At 43.0% G+C, this 26,212-nt stretch overlaps 1 protein-coding gene across 1 annotated transcript in view; it reads left to right on the top strand.

Annotated features, from left to right (window-relative positions):
* Positions 1-26,212, top strand: part of NEGR1 (neuronal growth regulator 1) — a 1,973,203-nt gene that overhangs the window by 418,413 nt on the left and 1,528,578 nt on the right. The window lies entirely within an intron of this gene.

Here is a 26,212-nt window from a genome sequence, read left to right as displayed (position 1 = left end):
ACACGCTATTCACTTCAAGTTCTCTTGAATGGTGAAATAGATTTGCAGGTACAGAACAAACTACACAGGTAGAGTTTGATTTCCTGAAGAGGAAATGAAACGAATTGCGGCCCAAAAATGGTAACAGGGCCAATTGCAACTTTTCATCACAAACATTTTCCCTGGACTCAATGCCTATGATAGCGATGGGCACTCAGAAACTGCTGAATAATGAATGCATAACAGTGACATGTCCCACCTGGCACACTATAAAGCAGCTTCAACAGGTCTATGTATAAGATCATAGATGTGCATGTTTCCTCCCAAGATTTTGGGTCTTCTGCCTCCTTCTCAGATATAATCTGTGATTAAACTGTCATGGCACTTTTTTCCCCTAAGAGTTAGTGTTTCCAAATTAGACATACATAATTGCCATGAGTATCCTGCATCCTTTAGTCTAACATTTTTGAGTCTCTGTTCCATCTTATTATGAGCTCGTATTAGCTGCAAATGCTGTTATAAATGCCTTTAGTATGCTCTAAAAATGATATCTCATGATGGTCACAAATATATTGTACACTGGCATGCTTCCCTATTCTGATACCGTTTCTCTCCTTGATGGATCCTCTGTCAGATTAAATATTTGCTTTGAATGAAGCTTTTCTTGCATTCTGTCCAATGACAGCTTTCTCTTTGGGGTTAGAATTGCCAAATTCTGCATTGTGTTTGTATTCATCACCCGCCCCCTACACAGTTTAGTTTTCGTTAGCGGCATGTAAAGGGAATTCGAAGTATTACTTTTCTAAGATTGCACACACGGGCCAAATTTTAATTGTGCTGCTACCGCATGACATATTGCAGAATGTCACAGCTTCAAGGCGCTGCAGGCCTGTATGTCTGCTGCCTTTGACGAAATGTAAAAGGCTGAGATACCCGCCACCCCGTCTCAACACAAATCCCCAAGGATGGGACGACGGAAACGGTTCTGAACTTTTGGAAGGCGGGAGGGAGTTACCCTTCCCGGCCGTATTTATTAAAATATGAAACAAAAATTAAAACATTAAAATAACAGTTTCATATCATGTACAATTTCATTTATACATTACGATGTTCTTGGCTGACCTTAACACATCTCTAATACAAAGGTTCTCCTAGCCGATACTAAACATCCTGCAAATGCATTTCTGAACATTGAAATTGTACATCCTAACGTTACCGGCCAACGGCAAGGTCGTAACCGGTGTCAGATCCTCAATACCAATTCCCCCCTCACTTGTGAGGGGCGGTCGCACAGGGTCTGTACCTCTGTGCCTACTTCTAATTTCCCTTGTCTTAGCGGGGGCCCCCTGTTAACTCGACGCCATCTTAGATGTCCGGGCCCCGGGAAATTCCGAGGAGGGGTCCGTAGCCCCTCCTCCCCAGGGAGGGGCCTATGGCCACCTTCCCTTTCGGCGTCCCCATCCTTAGAGGGGACCGCCTCCCGTTTGAGGGGCCAATGGCCGCCTCCCCCCGGGCGCTCGCATCTATAATGGGTGACGCCCAAACCTCTAGGGATCTTCCAATTACTGCTCACCGATCATGACCTTACCGCCCGACCAAGAATAAATACGACAATTTAATCTAAGCTAACGAAAAGGAAAAATCACATTTAAGCAATTCTAAGTATAAACTCTACTGAGCATCACCGTTAAATTCAATTGCAACCATTTCTGCTGAGAAAACATGTTGAAACGAAAATTATCACTTTATTACATAACACATTACCAACTTTATTCAAAACAACATGTAAGAGAAACCATATCACGTCATTCAACTTTATTCAAACAAATCGCTGTCAACAGGGGCTGGTGGGTGGGTCACAATTGGCTCTTCGTTCCGTCTCGAGCTCACGTGCAACGAGGAGGTGCAGCTTCAGAGCACAGGAACAAGAGGATGCTTCCTTGGCTTGTCGCTCCTTTTATCCTTCTTCGGGCGGGCGTAGACCCTCCTCCAATCCGCCTCCCGGGCGTGGCTGGCGGTGTCGGTGTCTAGGACAACCCCCTCTTGGGCGGGAAAAGGCGCGCCCCAGCTACGCCGCTTCGGGCATACCAGCCGGGACACGCCTCCCGCCCAAAATGGTTTCCCGGGGAGATCGGGGTACTCCACCATACGTTCGGGGGGACCGAGTGGTCGCCCCTTTCCATATGGCTGAGATACCCGCCACCCCCTCTCAACACAAATCCCCAAGGATGGGACGACGGAAACGGTTCGGAACTTTTGGAAGGCGGGAGGGAGTTACCCTTCCCGGCCGTATTTATTAAAATATGAAACAAAAATTAAAACATTAAAATAACAGTTTCATATCATGTACAATTTCATTTATACATTACGATGTTCTTGGCTGACCTTAACACATCTCTAATACAAAGGTTCTCCTGCAAATGCATTTCTGAACATTGAAATTGTACATCCTAACGTTACGGGCCAAGGCAAGGTCGTAACCTGTGTCAGATCCCCAATACCAATTCCCCCCTCACTTGTGAGGGGCGGTCGCACAGGGTCTGTACCTCTGTGCCTACTTCCAATTTCCCTTGTCTTAGCGGGGGCCCCCTGTTAACTCGACGCCATCTTAGTGGTCGTCCGAGGACTCGTGTGAGGTGTCTAGAAGGTAGCGTAGACCCCCCTCCCACCCCACACAACTTACCACACCTGCCGTCGCAGATGTCCGGGCCCCGGGAAATTCCGAGGAGGGGTCCGTAGCCCCTCCTCCCCAGGGAGGGGCCTATGGCCACCTTCCCTTTCGGCGTTCCCATCCTTAGAGGGGACCGCTTCCCGTTTGAGGGGCCAATGGCCGCCTCCCCCCAGGCGCTCCCATCCATAATGGGTGACGCCCAAACCTCTAGGGATCTTCCAATTACTGCTCACCGATCATGACGTTACCGCCACAGGCCCGGATAGTTGACCGGCTATCCGGACCCCCCACAAAACTCCTACTTAAAGGTCATGGCTACAAATTCTTCAACCAAGCTATGAAGTCTCCTATGAGTAAATCATTCCCCACCCGGGACAAATGAACCCCGTCCTCTAGATACATCTGATCCCCCCTGATACACCCATGCGGAATAGAATGCAATGTATTTGTACGAAACAATCTACCAAGTTTGTTATTCACTTTCTTCACAGAATGATTTAAAGCAGACACAGAATTAGCCCCCCGCCACACCTTCCGTGGGATCATGTGGGACCATGCAGTTGTGCACCCCGGGACCCTTCTCGCCAACCAACTTACAGTGGATAATATCACCTCGAGAAGTACTCGTCGACCAATGGTCACCAAATCATTGCCCCCAAGATGCACTATGATTATAGATGGCGGTGACCTCGTCCGCCCTAACAAACCCTCCATAAAATTCTGAAACTGGTCAATACAGAGCCCGCCCCTTCCGTAGAAGGTCACCCTGTACCCGTATTCCCCAGCCATGTGAATCATGTCACCTGCTTTGAATACGTCTGCGGCACGCCTCACGTATGAGTGTCCCACGACCCACACCACTCTTTCCTCAGCCGGTGTTCTTTGACCGCTGGTCCCCAGGTGTCGGGTCAACTGCACAGTCTGCCCCGCCTCGTAAGCTTGCGAAACTGTAAACCAAACAAAAACAAGAAGCGTGAGTTCATGATATTAGCTTCACAACATGTGCAACCGCACGTACCGTTTATAACAGTTCGAGGACCAACGCCCCAACTGTTTTACTTTTTCGACACTCAGACCCCTGGCTGTGGCCTCAGTAGCAGCCCCTATCCGGAAGGAATGGGTCCCAAATTCGCACGGGTTCAAGCCTGCGGCTGCAATTGCCATCGCAAGCACCCGTTGAAACTGAAACCTCGTGAGTGGGGTGGCGTCGGCGTGCCTCAGTAAGCTTCCCCCCCATGCTGCCGCCCTCTGCGCCAAATATTCCTCAACGCATGCCACCGGGCATATGGGAGATCCGGGGATCCGCTGGACTACTACACAGTCCCCGTTCGCCCCTGATCGGTCTTGGACCTGGCAAACGAGACTACCATTGTTTCCCCCCTAATTTGGATGTGCTCTCGGCACAGACCCCCCCCCGTATCCTGCTTGTTCCGTGCTACCAGCTCGCTTACCCGCATAGCCCCATGGAATGCTAAAGAAAAAGCGGCTCGAAATAGTACTGTCTCTGATTGAGACGAACATGTTGCAGGGAGTACGGACATTAACAGGGCCAACCTTTCCAGACCTATCGGGTGCCTTTCGTCCACTCTGCGACCCTCAAGGCGTTGCCATCCTCGCAGCGCCTTCTGTACCACAAAAGACGCTGTGGGGTCCTGGATACCATGAGCCCGTGCCATGAAAGAAATGGCGGCCCGGTGCCTCTGTGCCGTGGCCTCTGATTTGCCTGCCTGATGCAAGGATAACAGAAACTTCAGGACATACTCCTCTTGGCCCCAAAGCTCCCCCCCAGCAGAACCCAAAAAGGACCAATAGGAACGGAACGCCCCTTCGTATGCCTTCCTTGTCCTGGGCGCTAAACTCTCTCCCACGAGGTCTTGTAGTCCGGGGCACCGAGAGACCAGAGAGCTTCGGGAAATGGTGCCGCCACCGGGTCCGCTGAGGGTAGGAAACCCCAGAAGGCCTGCATACGGGAACGAGAAAGCGCGTCAGCTGCCTGATTTAACACCCCTGGCACATGTCTTGCCCTAAAGTGGACGTTTAGCCTCATACACAGCAGAACAATTTCCTTCAGCAATCTCAAGATCCATCTGCAGCGGGCAGCCTGACTATTGATACACTCGACAACGGTCATATTATCCGACCAGAACAGAGCGGTCACGAAACCCCTCAGGCCATGTTGTCAGGGCCACCAGAATAGGGAACAGCTCGAGAAACCCAATGTTACCTGTGAGCCCATTCTCGTGCCACCATGCCGGCCATGTTTGTGCTGACCAATGATTACCAAAAATTGCGCCAAATCCAACACTCCCTGCCGAGTCCGTCCACAACCCCAGCTCCTCAGAGGAAACCGCGGGTTTGCTCCACACGACTCGACCGTTGAAATCCGCCAGGAATGCCAACCATATGCGCATGTCCTGGCGAACCTCTGCCGAGAGCCTTGTGCGGTGGTGGCCTTCATTAAGGCCAACCATGGCCTGAGCAATAGAGCGGGAAAATGGGCGCGCCATCGGCATTACTCTCAGGGCAAAATTTAGTTGACCCACAACCCGCTGCAACTGATGCAATCTTACTTTCGTCTCGCTAATACATGTTTCAAGCGATGCCTTAAATTTCGTCACCTTTTCCTTAGGCAAGCGGAAGCACCCCTCTTCGGAATCGAGCTCTATTCCAAGAAACTCGAGCGAAGTAGACGGCCCCACTGTCTTACCGGGTGCCAATGGCACGCCAAAGCGTCTCATGAGATCACAAAATTCATTCAAAGGTTGTGCACACTCTATGTCCCCGGCTGCCCCCAGGAATAAAAAATCATCAAGATAATGCATCACATGTGTAAACCCTGTTGTTCTTGTGAAAGCCCATTGCAAAAAACAACTGAATCTCTCAAAATACGCACAAGAGATGGAGCAACCCATTGGCATACATTTATCCATGTAATAGCGACCCTGAAACATGAAACCAAGGAGACGCTGATCATCTGGGTGTACCGGGAGCAACCGGAACGCTGACTCGATATCTGATTTGGCCATCAGCGCTCCGGGCCCTAGGCGATTCAAAATGGCGACGGCCTCATCGAAAGATGCGTACTGCACCGAACAAACTCCCGGGTCAATCGCATCGTTCACCGAAAGACCCCTTGGAGCTGACAAATTATGTATCAACCTGAATTCCCCCGGATCTTTTTTGGGGACTACACCCAGGGGTGAACAAACAAAATTAGCAACTGGCGGGTTGTCATATGGTCCAGCAACCCGACCTCGGGCCACCTCTTTACCAATCTTTGCTTGTACCACCGCCGCGTTCTGCTGCACCGATAGTTGATTCTTACAATGTGCTTCACCCTGAAAATCCCCCGCCGGGATGCGGAAACCATATGAGAAACCATCTCGCAACACCCCAGCGGAGATATGATCTGGGTATTCGTTTAGCCAAGGGATCATTGCCATGATATCAACCGGGGTCGGTAGAGGCGCCCCCCGGACTATTTCAGACCTGTTTGGTGCTTCCTCTACTCCCCGTATCACTCGCCTTGGCTCTGCACATATTCTCAGGATGGGAGGACTGCCCACACCCCGAACATTCGTGCCTGAACTTACAAGAACCCTGTGGCCTAGTACATTTCCCTCTGTTAAAGCCCCAGCAGACCCCTTTTTTTCCTGAGTTGCCACTATTCCTTGAGGTCCGGTCATTACTTGAACCTGCCCGAAAGGGCGCCCCTGACGAATGGCGGGAATACTCAACCACATCACCCCCCAACGATGGTGACTTCCCCACGCCTGGCTTTTCCATTTTTTGCCATGAAATGGAGTCAAAACAATCCCATGTCAGGGATGAATCATGTTCCTTGGATTTACGAAATATATTATCATAAGAAAACCATTGATTCCCTCCATAAGTTTCATAAAATTCCATGATACGTGTCTGATACACGGCCAATTCCCCCAACAATTCGGGCCTACGTTCCCCCATAATTGCAATGAACATTCCGAACGCTCTGCCCCAATTGCCTATCGATTCATCGACTCTAAAACCGGCCATCCTGGCTCGCCATACACTTGGATGTAGAAACTCTTTTTGATTTTTTACATGCTCGATCTCGTAGTGATCGGTCAACAAGGAAAACATGTTCACATATTTGTCTGCCCATATCCTCTCTTTCACCTCAATCGGGATATGCTGAACAATTTTTTCCCTCCTCGAAGGTACCGATCCTTCCCCCACCATCGGCAATGGCTGCTTACCTGAACCTGCCATCGTAACTGTAGACCCCGCCGTACCAACGCCCGATCCTGGTTGACCCACGGGAGCCTGCGGGGAAACAAAAGGACAAGGTGCTTTTGCGGCATCTCGGGATTGCCGCAACTGCCTCATTATTAGTTTGGCCTCTTCGGCCGTGTCCCCCGGAGCAACGGAACCCTCGTTGTTTCTGCCCAACCATGCCGCCGGCTGGGCGGCCAACTTCGGTGGCATATCCCCTTCGTTCACAGGGGTAACTACTACAGGGATCGGCTGCCCTGCGTCGGGAATTGGCACAGGAGCCTCCACCGGTCGGGGAGGGCTCGGCGGGGGAGCCTCCGGAACTGGAACCTCGTCTCTATTTGCCCCATTCCTGGCCCTCTTTCCCTTTCCGGCAGGGACCACCCCTGGGATGATTCTTTTAGGCCGTCCCGTACCGTCCCTGGCCGCCATTTTCCTCTTCATCTCCGCCATGTCTTTCACCAGCATACGGAGCATTTGCTCGGTGCTAACCTTCTTTGCGACCCTTTTGCCCGCATTTTCCTCACGATAGATGAAAGGTCCTGTACAGGACTTCTAGCGCTAAAAGAGAAAAAGAGAAATTACAAATTTCACAATTGGCTCTTCGTTCCGTCTCGAGCTCACGTGCAACGAGGAGGTGCAGCTTCAGAGCACAGGAACAAGAGGATGCTTCCTTGGCTTGTCGCTCCTTTTATCCTTCTTCGGGCGGGCGTAGACCCTCCTCCAATCCGCCTCCCGGGCGTGGCTGGCGGTGTCAGTGTCTAGGACAACCCCCTCTTGGGCGGGAAAAGGCGCGCCCCAGCTACGCCGCTTTGGGCATACCAGCCGGGACACGCCTCCCGCCCAAAATGGTTTCCCGGGGAGATCGGGGTACTCCACCATACGTTCGGGGGGACCGAGTGGTCGCCCCTTTCCAGACTCCTCTCAGTCTTTCAATGCAAGCAGGAGTTTCACTGTCAGGTGCAGCCCCCTTTTTGTATCTGTATAGAAGGTCCTCATACTTTCTGCTTTACAGAGGCTAATACTAGAGCCTTATCTAATACTGTTGCCAGAAAAATCCGGACTCACAAAGAGAGTGACACTTGTGTCAAAACAGTCAGGCATATTTAAAAAAAAAATTACAAATTGTTTACAACCTCTGCATAATAGATATTTTTTAAAAGAAAATGGTACGGACTACTTCTGCTATCTTGGGGGGTTGGCTATGCGCATTACTTCAGGGGCTTTTGAAATACGAAGTCTGGTAAGTATGTTATACTCCAGACAATTGTTTTTCCCTTTATCGCGGGCAGCCATTAACGGGTTGCCACGGGTTCCCGACAGTCAGCGCACGAGTTTTTACATGCCACCCTCCCATTAACACACATAATGGGCTGGGATCGGACGCGCAGCGCCTGAGAGGTTCTCCTGAGTTTTTATTATGTTCATGCATTTTGAATTTGCTTTTAGAATATGCTGAATTGATATATTTTTTAAATTGTTTACAACCTCTGCTTAATAGATATTTTTAAAAAGAAAATTGGACGGACTACTTCTGCTATCTTGGGGGGGTTGGCTTTGTGCATTACTTCTGGGGCTTTTAAAATACGAAGTCTGGTCGGAGTGTGTCATATTCCAGACAATTGTTTTTCCCTTTACCGCGAGGTCGTGGGCAGCCATTAGCGGGTTGCCATGCGTTCCCGATGGTCAGCGCACTAGTTTTTGCATGCCACCCTCCATTAGCACAAATAATGGGCTGGGATCGGACACGCAGAAGGAGCGCCCAAACGGGCCCAGGGGCCAGAACCCCTGCTCCTTGTGGGAAACCCGTTCTAAGGTACTCTAGCGAGCAGTTGTTGAGTCTTAGAAGTTCCATCTGCTCGGGGTGTGAGCTCTTATACCCTGGATCTCTACCTTTTACTTGCCTTTGTTGCAGTACCGCAATTAATTTTGACCAACACCTAAGCTTTAGCTCGCCTACTGCCCCTATAGGATCTCCTAAGCCTCAGGCTAAAACTATTAATTTGCACAAAAACCATGGAAATGATTATCTATTTTATAGTATAAATTTCCGATTGCTTCCCAAACATAGGTCCGACATTTCCGATCTCTTGATTAATGAGCACCCTGACGCCATTTTCATCAAGGAGACCTGGTTACAGGAGTGTTCAGGACCTGACATTGCGTATGCTTTACCTCCCAATTATTTAATAGTAAGGAGAATTAGGATTTTAAATAAGGGTGGTGGTATTGCTATTATTTAGAAAGATTGCTATACTTGTAAATTTGAAAATCTTCTGTTTAGTGGTTGTGAACCTGCATTATTAAAACTTACCACTCACTAGTTCTCAGGTTACTTTCTCAGGTATTTTGCTCTGTCGCCCCCCGGGAGCGGCTGGGGCATGGGCAGATTCCTTTCCTGACCTAGTTGCTCCGTTTCTTTTGGATACTGCCAAATTTACCATTTTGGGGGATTTTAACATGCATTTTGATGACCCAGTAGGCTCTAAAAAGCTATACTCACTTCAGATCTGGAAGCTATGAATATTATGTTATGTAACTCGGGCTCTACTCATGTAACAGGCCACTTGCTAGACCCCATTTTCTCTAACCTGCCTAATATTAACTGCTCTCTTGTTCTTCCTGTTCTCCGGTGTGATCATTTTTTGATGCTTTTTCGTGCCAGTAAAACTTCTTTAAGCTCAATTTCTACTACACGTAGTAATAAGGGAAACTTTAGAAAATGATCTAAATTGAACATCGACACTTTTAATAACATTTTAACCGAGAATGTCCCTACTATTAGTCCAATTTCGGTAGCTAATGCGAATTAAATACATATTTGGCTCTCAATTCGGTAGATGTTTGCCTTCTTCTTTAGGATAAAAAAATGAGGAACGACTGACCTCCGGCTCCTTGGTTCTCTGAGAGTTTAAAGGAAGGAAAAAGTAAATGTAAAGCCTCTGAGAGACATTGGAGAAAGAATTATGCCCCTGAGTCTAAATTAGCTTATAAATTGTCAATCAGAAATTATCATGCACTCTGCAAAGCGGAGCCAGCTGAGTTTGTGACTTCTACAATTACTATAGCTCAGTCAAACTTGTAAAAGAATTATCGGGCCTGCCTAAATTTCCTGACTTAAGTATATTACAATGAGACGAGCTCGCTGAGTTTTTTCTCAACAAAGTTGAAGATATCTATGCTATACTGAAGCAAGTCCAGCCAGTGGATTGCCAACAGTATACAACATCTTTGGAGCAACCTACTACTAGTCCTTTCTCTCAGGTTACTATGCCCGTGATAGTCCCTAACAATTTACTCACTTGGGCGCCCTTGACATTAACTCCTTTAGGGTTATTTTGAATAGCTTGAAGTCTGGTCCCTCAAGGACCCTGTTTCCCTCTTGGTGCACCAGAAACTTGAAACGCCATCTTTGGCTTGAATTATGGAGCTGCTTAATGCCTCCTTAATGGAAGCTAAGGTACCATCCATGTGGAAACATGCAATGGTTCTTCCTCTTTTAAAAAAAGTTAAAGCAGATCCATCGCAGCTATCTAATTTCCACCCTCTCTCCCTGCTCCTGGCTTTTTTGAAAGTATTAGAAAAACATGTTAACTCTCAACTGTCATCTTTTGTTGAATTACATGAGTTCCTTCATAGTTGACAGTCGGGTTTTTGACCAGGTTTCTCTACGGAGACTACCTTATTAGGTGTCACGGAAATTATATGAAATATTGTGGCTAATGGCGATACCATGGCACTCATACTCCTTGATTTGAGTGCTGCATTCAACACAGTTTCGCATGAACTGCTCTTGCAAGCGCTGCAATCTTTAGGAGTGTCCGACTCAACTGGCTAAAAGACTTTTTGGTGGATCGTACTTTCCAAGTCTTTTTTTCCACTTCCAGCTCAAAAACATACTCTTCACCCTATGGTGTTCCCCAGGGCTCTATTTTGAGCCCGCTGCTATTCAATATTTACGTTACGCCTTTAACACTTATTGCGGAAAACTCAGGGCTTTTCCTTTTCTCTTACGCCGATGACACCCAGATTGTCTTCTCTCTATCAGCTGATAGAACAACTAATCCATCCTCTCTCCAAGTTGAATTGAGTAAAATTGCAAAATGGATTCAATGTAATACGATTAAACTGAATGGAGAGAAGACTGAGGTGCTGCTACTGGGCAGGGAAAAGAACTTATGGGGCTCCCTTCATTGGCCATCTGAGATTAGTGCTCCTCTGCCCAGTCGGCAGGTTCGGAATCGTGGGGCTATACTTGATGAACATCTCTCAATGAGGCAGCAAGCGGTGAACGTTTTGTTTAATTGTATTGCCATCCTTAAATGGCCAAGGAAAATCCTTTGGATGTTGCCATTATCTACACAGCGCACTGTGGTCCATGCTCTCATCACATCTAGGCTGGATTATGGCAACATCCTCTATCTTGGAGCCAACAAGGATGTAGTACGCAAGCTGCGATTGGTCCAAAATGGGGCAGCAAGGTTGCTTTGCAAGATTCCCAAAAGTGCTTCGGTCTCAGGCACCCTTCGTGATTTACATTGGCTTAGGGTTGAGAACTGTATGAAGTTCAAACACTTTAGTTATATGTTCAGAATAAACTGTGGCAAAGCACCACAATATTTGAAAGCTCTAGTTTTCTCCCTTCACGTACGCTACGCTCAGCCTCACAGGCTAAATTTATTGTGCGAGGATCAAACGGCCCAGTCGTTCTCTTATCTTGGCCCTCAGTTGTGGAATTCCCTTCCGAGGACACTTTGGACTGAAATTAGTTACGTGAACTACCGCAAGGGCCTAAAAACCTAGCTATTTAATCTATAATGCATTTTCTTGTCTCTTTTGACCATCAGGCAGCGCCGGGAAACCCTCGTGTAGCTGGGCACCTCATAAGAATAAATTAACAATGACAATATTGCAAGGATTTTCAAAGCTTCATGCAAAGTAAATATGTTGCCAGTTGGAGAGCTCCTCCTACTAGGACAAAGGACATTTTCTAGCCCTTTCCAGTACCATGAAGCTACCAATAGATCTGGCATAATACTACTCACCATTCATTATAACAGCCACACATCTGTTGTTCTAGCTAGTGGATAGCCTGGAATAGTTAGGTTTCACATTCAGTCAGGTCAGTTGGTGAGGTAACTGGCTGGCTTCTGGTGTGTTATAGGAATAAGTAGAGCCTGAACTGGCATGTGTAACATTATTATAATAAATCAGGAAGGTATTGAACCTATGAGATTTAAGCAGCGCCCTAAATGGGGAGGAACTGAGCCGAATTTGTGGAGGAGGTGTGGGAGTGTTACACATTCTGTTAGCACAGAGTAGGGAAACAAGTATTTAATTATTTTCTGCTAAGTCTTGTAGTTCTTAGTGTACGTTATAGTAGTTTTATTTGGAGAAATTGACTATCTCAGTCAGGTATTTTGAGTTTTTTTACATTTATGCCCTATTTGATGTACCAGGATTTAAAGATTATTCTGGTTTGTGTGGGAAGTCAGAGATGTCTCTTCAGGATTTGGTGATATGGTCAAATCTGCACTGCCTTTTGGAAGGTACCATAACTGAGGCCTCCATGTGTGCAAGAGGTAAACCATGGTGGGTACAATAATATCCTTATGCATTGGCAATAATATTCTCTCACTGCCTTCATTTCTGGTTTCTAAAGTCATCCATCATTGGCTGTGTGAGTGGTACTGTGAGGTACTGGGCAATGGACCATATAGCAGTTTGATATACTTTGGTACAATTGGCGTATTGTGAAAGTAGACTCTATGAGTTCCTGCTTGGGACCCTCGTGCTTCCGTGTGTACTGTTTTGGGATGTTTTAGTGACTGCCCAGGTGAGTTGTCTGAAGGGACACATATAAACACACTACTAATTACACATGACTGTTGGGGTCCATTTAGGACTTTGCCTATTTGTGAAGTCAGGTTGTAAATGAAAGACAGGAAAGGCAACCAGGTCAAAGCTCTTGAACAGATCCAAAGGACTGTAAAAGGCTATTACAATTCTGAAGGATGCAAAGGGCATTAACTGCTTCAATTTTGATTTATGACAGCCACCATTTCTTTGATTACATATAGAGAGTATATGGATGGGAAAATAGTGTGCCAGTGCAGGATATAGCATTGTCCAATGATGGATGAATGATGAAGGGGTCGCCCTTGGCAGTGTCTAGGAATGATTTCATCTTTGAGTGTCTCTGTAAAACAGGAGATGCCAATGTCGACATCCTAGCACAGAGATGTTTTGGATGTTATGGTCTGAGATAAGGTGTACAGACAAAATATCGACTCCAAAATATCGACTGGACATAATATCGAGTTTTAAATATAGACTGGACAAAATATCGACTGGACATAATATCGACTACAAAAATATCGTTTTTTAGGTAAGTGAAGTAATATCGACTGTATAAAATATAGATAGCAAAAATATCGAATTTTTAATAATATATAATATTTTATAGTGAATTTTTATGTAATAATATGTGTGAATAGTGTGTATTAATGTTATAAAATATTTTATTAAATGAATTTTGGTTTTATAATAATTGCGTAATGTAATTCTGTAGCGGGTTGTGGGTTTATAGGGGAATAGGGTGGGAAGTAATTTAATAATAATTAATTAATTAATATATGTTTGTTAATATTTTTTATTAATAATTAATTGATAATTAATTAATATTAATTAGTTAATTAATTAATATAATTCTGAACATATTTTGTATTAGTAATTAATTGTTAATTAATTAATTGTAATTAGTTAATTACATTAATTAGAGTAAATTTTTAATATATATAATTTTGTGTTATTTTTAAGTAATTAATTTGGAAAAAATAATATTAATTATTAAAATAATTACAGCTAATGTTCTAATATATTTACTTTATTGTTATTGTTAATTAATAATTAATTGGTAATTAAATAATATTGATAAATTTTGGGTAAAGGAGCATTTTTAGGGTTCAGAGTCAGTTTTCAGTTTTAGGGTAAAGGGGTATTTTTGGGGTTCAGGGTCAGTTTTCAGTTTTTGGGTAAAGGGGCATTTTTAGGGTTCAGGGTCAGTTTTCAGTTTTAGGGTAAAGGGGTATTTTTAGGGTTCAGGGTCAGTTTTCAGTTCATGGGTAAAGGGGTATTTTTAGGGTTCAGGGTCAGTTTTCAGTTCATGGGTAAAGGGGCATTTTTAGGGTTCAGGGTCAGTTTTCAGTTTTTGGGTAAAGGGGTATTTTTAGGGTTCAGGGTCAGTTTTGGGTTTTTGGGTAAAGGGGTATTTTTAGGGTTCAGGGTCAGTTTTGGGTTTTTGGGTAAAGGGGTATTTTTAGGGTTCAGGGTCAACAAATAAGATTGTAAAAAATTATTTTTATTATTTTCATTTATTATTTAATTATTATAATTTAATTTAAGTAGTTTTAAGTATATTTTAGTAATTAAAATTTAATATTAATTTAATTTAACACTGTTTTTAATAAAGTCGATATTTTTTACATCTATATTATTGTTAACGATATTTTGTACTCAATATTTTTGTACTTACCTGTTTGTAGATACAAACTCGATATTTTGACTGTCGATATTTTGTCCACGATATTTTGGCAAGTCGATATTTTGTCCCTCGATATTATTTCAGTGATCCCTGAGATAAATATGTATACCTTAGCACCTGGTAAAAAGAACATTTTTTAAATGTATTAGCTATGGCTTTTTAACGTTTAACTACTTTGTATAGTCAAATTCCTTTCTTGTATCATTGAAATGTAGTTTTTAAAATAGCTCTCTTTAGCTTAAATGAGTGGTGTCTCTTCTAGCTAGTGTTGTGCCGCAATGTGTCCTGTGTGTGTAATGGTTGAAGGTGTTCTAAGGTGCGGTGAGACTAGGCTGGAATGTTTTTTCTGCTACTTGGATATTTTTCTGCTATTCTTTGAATTAAAATGACGACTTCAAAACTAGAGTCCTTGTTTTAAGAGGTGTGGTCGTGTATGTTATGATGGAAAACTCTAATATAACTTAATGAATCGCTGGAATTATTCTGAAAGCACCCACTACTCTGAGAAGATAGTTCAGACTAGTAAATAGGAAGTTGGGCGTAGTCTAATAAAATGTACTTGAGCCCAAATGAAAAACAGAGTAAAAGGAATAAGTGGGGTTTCAAAATTCGGTATGAATGATGACAGAAAGTTTCCATAGAGTTCAATGATAGTTGTGTAAAGGTCTTCCTGCATACTGTATTTGCCTCATTATACACAGAGAAACAAGGTTCAGAGAGGATCACCTAGACATATAGTTAAGTGTTAGTGTGCAAACACAGGTGATAGTCTTGTGCAGAGTTGCATGAAATGGGGTTATTAGGTAATTAGGTTGATTACCTAGCTTAATTAATAAACACAAACCTTGTCAGGGTGAATCACTAAAGTCACTAAATTAACTTTAGTTCAATCCCCTGGTAGCTATGAAAACTTAGAGGCAATGTGTTATGGTTATATGCAGTTATAGGACAGTAATAAAATTAAAACAAGTCACAATAAAAATCCCAAAACAATTTCGAAAAATATATTTTCATAAATAAAATGACAAAAAAACAGTAAGAGAAACCAGCGATATGCATTTTTAAACATTAAAATAAAAAAGTTGCTTAAGATAGCTAAGCGAGCCGTGGTAGACCAGGACAGAGGCATGCAGGCTGGATAGAGCAACCAGGTTTGACCTAGTCAAATATTTTCACACCACAAAAAGAGAGAGTTGCTTAGTCAATGCAGTGAGTGGATGCCCAAAAGGTTGGATTTAGTTGAGTCTGCCCTGGTAGTACCAACTTACTAGGGTGGGGAGAGGATGCCTATGATGAAGCATGACACATTATTGTGTGTGAGGCATCTTCTTCCATTAAGGAAGGCCTTCCTATTCTGATTGGCCCTGGGTGAACTGCAGTAGATAGTCTCTGAATCCAAACCTTTGGGCATCCACTCTGTTTTTTGTGGTGTGTTCATCTTGGTGGGGGTCAGTAGGGTTGCTTTATCTCCCCCTTACTCTCTTCATTTTGGTTATTAATCTAGTCAAAGGCTTTACCTTGGGGCTTAGTCTCAAGCAATAGAAGTCCAAAAACTTCAGCTGAGCATTGTGGCAAGCTGTAGCTACAGAATGTTCCACAAGGCGGGATACTGTCTACGCAAGGTACTGCCAATGAGGATTGCGGTCATGAAAAGACTCTGAGTGAGAGAAGGCAACATCTTCATTCCAGTTGCAACATACCTTGGTTGGATCAGTTTGACAGGGTTTTCCTGGCTCTTCAGATGTCTTTGGAGCCAAAATGTGTCAAAGTCCCAGGTTCTCAGGGGTGGTAAGGGAAAGTTCAGCCAAACACAGCGTGGTAAATGAAAGTCCAGCAAAACACAGCCAGGAACAGCACTTGGAGGTCAGGACTTACTCCAGCTGAGATCAACTGATAAGTCTAAGGCAAGTCTAGTTGGAGCTGGACAGCTGGGTAGTTGCAGGAAATATCTCTTGTAGGTTCTTCTGTCCCTGTAGCTTGAACAGAAGGTAAGCCTTTTGACCCATAGAATCCACTAGGCACAAGGGAAAGCAGCTCCAGGACTTCAGAGATCTTCTTAAGTAGCAGACTGCAACTTCAGTCCTCTTCTGATCTTCATCGTGTTCAATAGAGTTCTGTGTAGGGTACTCAGAATGCCCCATTTATGTCTGGTACCATCTTGTGGTTGGGGCTGGCTCCTGGCTTCTTCTTAACCATTGAGGTAAAAGTTCTCTGTTTTGCCCGATCCACCTTTGCCGCATTTCTTGGATGCTCTAATGCAAACATTCCCATAGTGCCGCTCAAATGCCCATCCTTCCAGAGGAACAAAAATACCACACACACACTGCTGCTCTCCTTTGTCTTTGCCTTGCGAGCAGTTTTGTCACTACATTTAGGGCTTGAGCACTTGGAGACTAATGCCAATTAAAGTCCAGAGGCCTTATTTATGAAGGCCTTGCGCCGCCGGTGCGTCACTTTTAACATGGGAAAAAGTGACGCACCGGTGGCGCAAGGCCTTCATAAATAAGGCCCCAGAGGCTTTAGGCAAGAAAGGGTAACTTCCAAAGATCTACTTTTTCATTAATATTTATTAATCATCTGACTTCACCATTCAACTTGTCTCTTATTAAATAGTATAACAAATTTTTCAATTATGTTTCTAGGCTTTTCCTAGCTAAATATAGCATTATTACATTGAATAATGCAAACCAGTGTTTCTCTAGGGAAAAGCAAGCATTGCTACAGTTGAAATAACGTTCAGGTTCTATTTACTGTAAGGACGTGTTTATCATTAACGTTCCTAAAACACAGGTATCAATAACCCTAGCTCAAGCAAAAAGGTTAAGCAGTTATATCATGAATCCTTATTATTTTTAAGACTTACCACCCACTCTATTGATGCATGTTTCATTATACTTTATTCTCAAGTTAGTGTTATAGGATACTTGTGTTGTGGATATTTTCCCAGGGAGAGTGCATTCTATAGTCTGGTAAACAGCTTTCTCTCCCCAACACAAATGTGCCAAAGTGTGGGGATCTTTTGAGTGTACTATCATTAATTTTCTACATGTTCTATTTTTAAATATCTTGCAATCTGCCTTATTGGAGTTAAAGACCTGCTTAAGAGTGACTTATGAATTTTTAAAAGGAAGGTTTGGGCCTAGCAAAATGTTTTTTTAAAAGGTCATACTGTAGTTTTTAAACTACTTCAGTGAGGCTACACTGGTAGGCCTGAACCATTGTTTGCACTGCCACTCTACTGAATGGCACAATATGTGTGGCAATCCACTAGTAACTTTTAACTTACAGGCCAGGGGCATTCCTAGTACCATATACTAGGGACCAAAAGGGAAGTTAAATACGTCAGTTAGGGTTATGCCAATTTAACCGGGTTATAAGGGGAGCACAAGGACTTTACTACTAGTTAGCGGGGGCCAAGTGCAAAGATGTTTACAGCCAGCAAAAGGAGATAGGGCACCACACAAAAGATGATACTTTCCTATATAGGCCATTGAGAGACCTGTGTATCATGCAGAATACTGATTTCTGGGTTACAATGCATATTCATATTTGAGATACGATAAAAGTTTCCAATTACAATGAAACATTGTCTTAAATATCTTTCCTTGCCTAGTGTTTGGTAGGTGATTTCAATTCCATTATTGTGCTATATGTGCAGAACTATATATAGAAAAGCACCCCAGCTAAAAAACGCCCATAATAAGACTGCATATTTAAATGCACAGTATATCTCTTATTTAAGGAAATCCAGATTTTGGAGCTGAGGCAGACTTTCCACAAAGTTGATGACACATTGCTCTGAAGATATTGAAAAAAGGAAATCTAAGAAACAGTGGATCCCTAATTAATCCATTGATTGAGCTTGAACCTGTGGTTTTGATTCAAACAGGTATAGAGGATGGACAAGAATGCAGGTCAATTGTAGCCAAAGCAAATACAAATGGTGCGTCACAGTGTTATTGTTAAAAATGGGATTGTCCTGGTTGGCTAGGGATAACGCCTAAGCCAAGCAGAAACCACAGCTCTACTGAGGGCAAAGGAGTTGCACGCTGAAGATAATCCCATCTCACCCCATTGGTAGCCATGCTTATCCCAGAGGCAATGTGTAAAGCGTTTGCGCAACACACACTCACAGCAGTAACACACTAGGCACACTACAAAACAAACTCCACACAAGGTTAAATAAAAAATAGCCTTTACATTATTCAAAATACATTAGAATCATAATCACACAATATACACTGTGCCAACTGGCACCAGGTAGTAATTCACAGGGGATGATATTCATGACCAGGCCAATCGGGCCACGGTCAGAACCATTAGAAAGCACAAGTAATAACACAACCGGAAACTATTGGTAAAATAATTAACTCAGCATTATCACAAGCAACATAAAGGCATTATGTCTGCATCACATTAGGCATAAACACATTATGCATTACATTTGGCATAAACACATTATCCAATAGCATTAGGCATCACCTTGGCGCTGTGTGCCCTGCCAACACCATAAAAATGACCACAGGCCAACTGGCCTTCCTTGGGGCCTGAATTCCCTCTGTCCAAAAGTCAGGGCTCCATTGGGGTGAGGGTGCAAACCACTCAGGTTTCTCCTGAGGCCTGAAACAATGCCACCAACTTTGCAGCTGCCCGCTGTCCGGTGGGGCAGCTGTGGAAATCAGCCTTGGCACCACTGTGCCTCTGAAGCCCCCCTCAGAGACTTCTAAATAAAAATGTCCCTTTGTTGCAGCTGCCCGCGCTCTCGCGGTGCAGCTGGGAACATTAGCCTCGGCACTGCAGTGCCTTGAGAGCCCTACTTCGGGACCCTTGGAACCAGGTGCCCCCTTCACCGGGCTCTTCTGGTGCTGCTTACAGCACCACAAATGCTTTGAGGAGCCCCTCTTACAGGGGCTCCTCTTGCCAATAGTTTCACTGCATCTGTAGGCACCGACAGTGCTCCTCTCCTGGTCCTCACTCACCAAGATTCCTCTAGGACTGAATTCAGACACCAACAGTGTGTCCTGCAGGTGCTTGCAACTAGGACCTCTTCTCACTCCTTTGGTCTCCTCCAACGCAGGGAAAGCTCAGCGGTGTCTCTCGGCACAGACTCTAACTTCGGCCAGGCCCAGCCCCCAACCATACACTCATCGCCTAGCTCCCGCCGAGACCAGTTTCTGGGTAACAGGTGGGGCTCCCCCTCTCCTCATGGAAGCCCCGCCCATGATCAGGTGCACCCGTGCCTGACTTCCGGTGGGTGGAGCCAACTTCTCTGTTGATTTGGGAAAAACTGCCCGATTCCTTGCTCAGCGCCTGCTGTGCAATCCCCGATCGGAGTCCCCTACAGCTGGGCATTTCCTTTGGATCACCGGGCTGTTTTCTGCACAGGTGAAGCAGCGATGGGCAAGGATGCAACCCCAACAAGGTAAGTTTTATTTAAGTTTAATTTTAGGCTTTTAAATATAATTTATTAAGACTGTCTGGGGGCGGGTGGGAGGCGGGCGGGAGGCCAGCTTCCGTTCCGCCCCCGAATGTGCAGAGATTTGCCTCAAATCTCCACCTTCTTTGCGCAAGGGCGGAAGGACAAATCTCCGCACATTCCATGGGCGGAACGGAGATGTCCACCCACCCCTACTCAAAAGGTAGAGAGGCAGAAGCACCTAGTACGCGGTCCAAGTCAATTACTCCCCTCCAATCTGGGCAGTGCCCTCCTTGCACCGAGTGCACTCCTCGGGACACTTAGTCCAAAATCATATGGGGCAGAGCTGGGCACAGGTAGGCCAGCACGTAGGGACCCCAGGAAATTAGCAGCTGGGTCCCACTGCAGTTCCTCCTGTTGCCCAGCAGACCTTTGCCCTTTCCCTTTTTTCTGCCTTGGCAAGGGCTTGGAGAACCAGTCCCAACTGGTTCTGGGGGACACTGGAGCACTTTGTGTACAGTTCTTCTACTCCCGTTTGTCTGGTGGGGGCTCGGTCATCAGACACACTATTGGGGGCGGAGCAAGCATTCACTCAGGCAGGCACAGACCTATTCAGGGTCAGGGGACTACTCCGCCCACTACTCCAAATGCAGATCTCCTATTCAGCCTAACACTGACTCACACTGCCCTCCCTGGAGCCACACACCTCACCAGCCCCTATCACTCCAGAGCCAGACATGCAATACACATCAGGCAGGCAGACACATACCACACAGAAATGCCAACTTCTAAAAGTAGCATTTCTAAAATAGTGATAATAAATCTGTGCACACCATTATCCAGCATTTATTATTACTATTCCAAAAATACCAAACTTGACCACGCTGCTCCACTCATATTAGGAGTTACCACTGAAACACTTATCAGGGAATCCCAATGCATCCCTATGAGAAGGCAGCTTCACAGCAGTGTGAAACCAAAATGGCTGTTTGTCATTACCAGAACATGTCACACACTTACGGTACATGTCCTACCTTTTACCTACAATGCACCCTGCCCTTAGGGCTAGCTAGGGCCTACCCTAGGGGTGACTGACATGCAGCAAAAGGAGGCTCAAAGACTTGGCACACACTTTAGGTGACACGTCACAGCGGCAGTAACACTGCGGGAACAGGCCCTGCAATGGCAGAGGCCTGAGACAGGTTTGAAAGGCTACTTTGGTGGGTGGCACAATCAGCTCTGCAAGCCTACCAGTAGCATTTAATTTACTGGCCCCAGGTATATGAGATACCACTTTACAAGAGACTGACAGGTAAATGAAATACTCCAAACAGGTGTAGACCAATCTTGCAATGTTTACCACAGAGAGCACACACACTTTACACTGGACAGCAGTGCTAAAGTGCCCAGAGTCTTTAAACCACCAACACCATTTCAGAAAAATGACTAGGAGAAAGGCAAAAAGTTCAGGGAGGACACTGCAAAAAGGGCCAAGTCCAACAGTTATGAATAAGTTGAAAACATCGAGTAAGCAGTAAACTTGGTAATCATATTCATATATATATATATAGGTGTACAGACAAAATATCGACTCCAAAATATCGACTGGACATAATATCGAGTTTTAAATATAGACTGGACAAAATATCGACTGGACATAATATCGACTACAAAAATATTGTTTTTCAGGTAAGTGAAGTAATATCGACTGTATAAAATATAGATAGCAAAAATATCGAATTTTTAATAATATATAATATTTTATAGTGTATTTTTATGTAATAATATGTGTGAAAAGTGTGTCTTAATGTTATAAAATATTTTATTAAATGAATTTTGTTTTTATAATAATTGCGTAATGTAATTCTGTAGCGGGTTGTGGGTTTATAGGGGAATAGGGTGGGAAGTAATTTAATAATAATTAATTAATTAATATATGTTTGTTAATATTTTTAATTAATAATTAATTGATAATTAATTATTATTAATTAGTTAATTAATTAATATAATTTTGAACGTATTTTGTATTAGTAATTAATTGGTAATTAATTAATTGTAATTAGTTAATTACATTAATTAGAGTAACATTTTAATATATATAATTTTGTGTTATTTTTAAGTAATTAATTGGGAAAAAATAATATTAATTATTAAAATAATTACAGCTAATGTGCTAATATATTTACTTTATTGTTATTGTTAATTAATAATTAATTGGTAATTAAATAATATTGATAAATTTTGGGTAAAGGAGCATTTTTAGGGTTCAGGGTCAGTTTTCAGTTTTAGGGTAAAGGGGTATTTTTGGGGTTCAGGGTCAGTTTTCAGTTTTTGGGTAAAGGAGCATTTTTAGGGTTCAGGGTCAGTTTTCAGTTTTAGGGTAAAGGGGTATTTTTGGGGTTCAGGGTCAGTTTTCAGTTTTTGGGTAAAGGGGCATTTTTAGGGTTCAGGGTCAGTTTTCAGTTTTAGGGTAAAGGGGTATTTTTAGGGTTCAGGGTCAGTTTTCAGTTCATGGGTAAAGGGGTATTTTTAGGGTTCAGGGTCAGTTTTCAGTTCATGGGTAAAGGGCTATTTTTAGGGTTCAGGGTCAGTTTTCAGTTCTTGGGTAAAGGGGTATTTTTAGGGTTCAGGGTCAGTTTTCAGTTTTTGGGTAAAGGGGCATTTTTAGGGTTCAGGGTCAGTTTTCAGTTTTTGGGTAAAGGGGTATTTTTAGGGTTCAGGGTCAGTTTTGGGTTTTTGGGTAAAGGGGTATTTTTAGGGTTCAGGGTCAACAAATAAGATTGTAAAAAATTATTTTTATTATTTTCATTTATTATTTAATTATTATAATTTAATTTAAGTATTTTTAAGTATATTTTAGTAATTAAAATTTAATATTAATTTAATTTAACACTGTTTTGAATAAAGTCGATATTTTTTACATCTATATTATTGTTAACGATATTTTGTACTCGATATTTTTGTACTTACCTGTTTGTAGATACAAACTCGATATTTTGACTGTCGATATTTTGTCCACGATATTTTGGCAAGTCGATATTTTGTCCCTCGATATTATTTCAGTGATCCATATATATATTAAAGTTCTATTCTCTTTAAGCTTCTTTGTTATTTCTTTAATTTGAAATAATTTATTATTTCTTGATAAATTGAGATCAAATCAACATTCTAAAACATTTACCTGGGTAGCACGTACATATCAAGACAGGTATAGGTACATTATAAATAGTATACCATGTTAGGATTATTGGTTATTAATCAGGTTCTGCAAAGTCCTTTCACCTAATATTTAGGAAGTAAAGGAGTAGACTTATTTTGTTCCCGAAAGTCACTTTTGCATAATGTGACATTCTCTACTGTAAGTGTGTTGGAGAAGCAGGGGTCTTTCAATGCTTGACAATAAATTCAGTATATAAATAAAGCATCATTAAACAATTAGAAAAGTGCCAGTGGGGCTTAGTGAAGTAATAATGATTCAATTAGCTACACTTGTTAAACCTACAGTATCTTAGGTCACTTAGGACCATATGTAGGTAATCTCTATTTACCAATACTGAAATACCGAATTTTACAGATTCGGTATTTCAGAATCGGTAAATAGTATGTAGGTAAAAATTTGGTAAATTTTACCGATTCGGTAATATTCGGTATTACCGATTCAGTATTTACTGATTCGATAATTTCCATTCATTTCTATGGGCCTGGAGGCCCATAGGAAGCCATTCACTAATACCGATTCGGTAAATACCGTATCGATAATAGGGCGAACATATTCAAGCATGGCAGTGTGTTACATTGACACCCTGCTGCACACCTGAATCGTGCATGTGTGCACATGTGGCGCACATACATGCCGTATGTCTGCCACATGGCACTGAGAAAAAAGCAAAAAATTGCTTTTTCAAAGGTATTCTGTGTTTACCACCAACTTATAGTTGGTGGTAAATAACGAATCCTTAAGGCTAAAATGCACTCACTTGAGTGCTACCTACATAGGTTTTAACGAATCGGTAATGGTGAAATTTACCGAATTTCACCCTTACCGACCGTTATTACCCCACCTACATATGGCCCTTAATGATTAATCTACAAATAGCAGCTGTGGTCACTTTCATTGCACCACCATATTTATTCCCATTAGTCTCAAGCAGATGGGGTTAAACTTGCCATAGACCAGCTGCTAAAAGGCATAATTTGTTGGTGTTACCAAAAGCTAACCAACACAGTGCAATATTTCCTATGTAATAAATCCCCTTGAATGATAAAGTGTAATAAGCTCCCCGTATGACAAAGAAACTTGCAACGCAAAAGAGGCACTTAAATAAAGAGCACCAGCACCAATTATTTATTTTTGGAAGTATGGACAGGTTTCAGTGCTGTTTAACGAAATGTCATTTAACTAATGGAAGAATAGACAACCAAAAGGAACAAGGAACAAGGGTGATAGAATTGTGGTGTGGTGTGTATACAAGAAAGTGGTTTTAATGGCCAAGAAAGAGTATAACTACCAATCCTGGACAAAAAATACTTCAAGTCAGTAAACAAATAAATTGGAAATCGTCTGGAAAGTTATTCTCAAGATAGCACAGTGCCCAAAAAAATTGTATGCTGCAAATACAAATGAGAAACCCTGGGCAACATTTCTGAGAAATCACTACCCCATTAGATCACTACTGGGGGCAACACACATCAAGTGCACAATCTCAGGAAGTGGTCCCTGCCTTAACAGCCTCTTGCTAAAAGGTCAAAAGTGTCTAGTGGCTGAAAAAGACATTGATGCGTCAGGACTATCGCAAAGCACACAAGGAGAAAGGAACAAGCTAAGAACTGATCTCCAGAACAGGACAGGGATCGCAGTCCATAATAGTCGACCTAATTGCTCCGACAAACTAGAAGCAATAATTGAAAGAAGTAGAGCTGGTGGGGCCCCTTGTCCAAAAGGCCTTCCTCAAGCACTATTCATAGCTAGCCCAGCGTTCTGGGCCAGAAATCTCACTCAGCTCTATCATTTAGTGTGGTCACAGCAAGCCACCCCAGATCCATAGAGAGGATAAATAATAAACCTCACCTTCAAGATGCTTAAAGACATTTTCTGTGGCACATATGCCTATGATTTGCATTCTAGTTGCTCTTCTAAAGATCAGGATGTGTATCTCCTGGACATGGTGCCGATAACCAGGTGTCACTAGTTCCTGTGGTTCATCAACTAGCCAAGTTTCAAGCTACCATCAATCCAAACCTTCAGCCTGGAGATCATGCAAGGTTACTAGTGCAATGTCCCTATAGTCTAAACATTGAGACACTCTTTTATTCTGGGCCGGAGGTGAGTTTTCTTTTTGCACAGATTACCTTGTTCATATTATGACATTTGTGCAATTGTCCTAGTGATAGCAACAAAGTAGACATTGAGAACAGTGCATTTGGAACTTTTGAATTATGTGAAACGATTGCAAACTCTGTGTTCTTAAAGTGATAAAACATAGCACATTTGCTCATTTGCGATCATGCATTGATCGTTAACATTACGTCTGTCTCACCATACTATTTGTGATATTTTGTTGCTTTACCATTCTTGTGATTTTCATTTTTTATTTGTTTTGCTATACATACATTTATAAATATTAAACCCTGTGTTCTTTTTATTTCACACATTGTCTGAATATTACATCTTTACTGAAACTCTAAGCCCTGCCATGGTCAACAAAGTTACTCAAGCGAGTCAGGAAATGTTGGGAGGCCTATTATACACTGCAGACAGAGTACACTGGTCAGTACAACACATCTGTAATCCCAACGTTGACAATGCTACTCTGTCCCTGCAACTACAAGGATGTGTGGATATTCCACAGTGAGCAGTATTAAAAGAAAATATATTGGCTAATCTTGTTACTTGAATATATGCGTTTGCACATTCTAACTGTAGATAATGATACATTATTCTAATCTGATTATTATTCATTGCAACGGAAATGTAGCACTCATGTCACTGGCTTAATTGATCCTTAGAGGAAAAGCAGGTCTGCATATGCCAAGACACATATTGCAACAGCAGGCTGATGGACTTGTGCTTGCCAGCTAAAAACATTCTGATAACACATTATAATACAAACATGATTAATCACACAGTAAAAACAAGGAAGAAGGACACAACTGCATTGGTTCATTTCTGCTAGCTGAGGAAGTTGCACTAAAGTTAATATTTCTGGCTTTTTGTTTACTATTTTCGTAAACAATGTGGAAAGTTTCTGTAGTAAATGATTGACATTTTTCAAAAGGAATCTTTCTGGGAGCTCACTCTGGGATGCACTTGCAGTGTGATAATCAAAGTACTTAAGTCTCTAAATGGTAT

Source organism: Lissotriton vulgaris, chromosome 1_1, assembly GCF_964263255.1.
Source record: "Lissotriton vulgaris chromosome 1_1, aLisVul1.2, whole genome shotgun sequence".
Taxonomy (NCBI): Eukaryota; Metazoa; Chordata; class Amphibia; order Caudata; family Salamandridae; genus Lissotriton; species Lissotriton vulgaris.
Note: the sequence above shows the minus strand (reverse complement) of the source record. Positions and strands in the feature narration are given on the sequence as shown.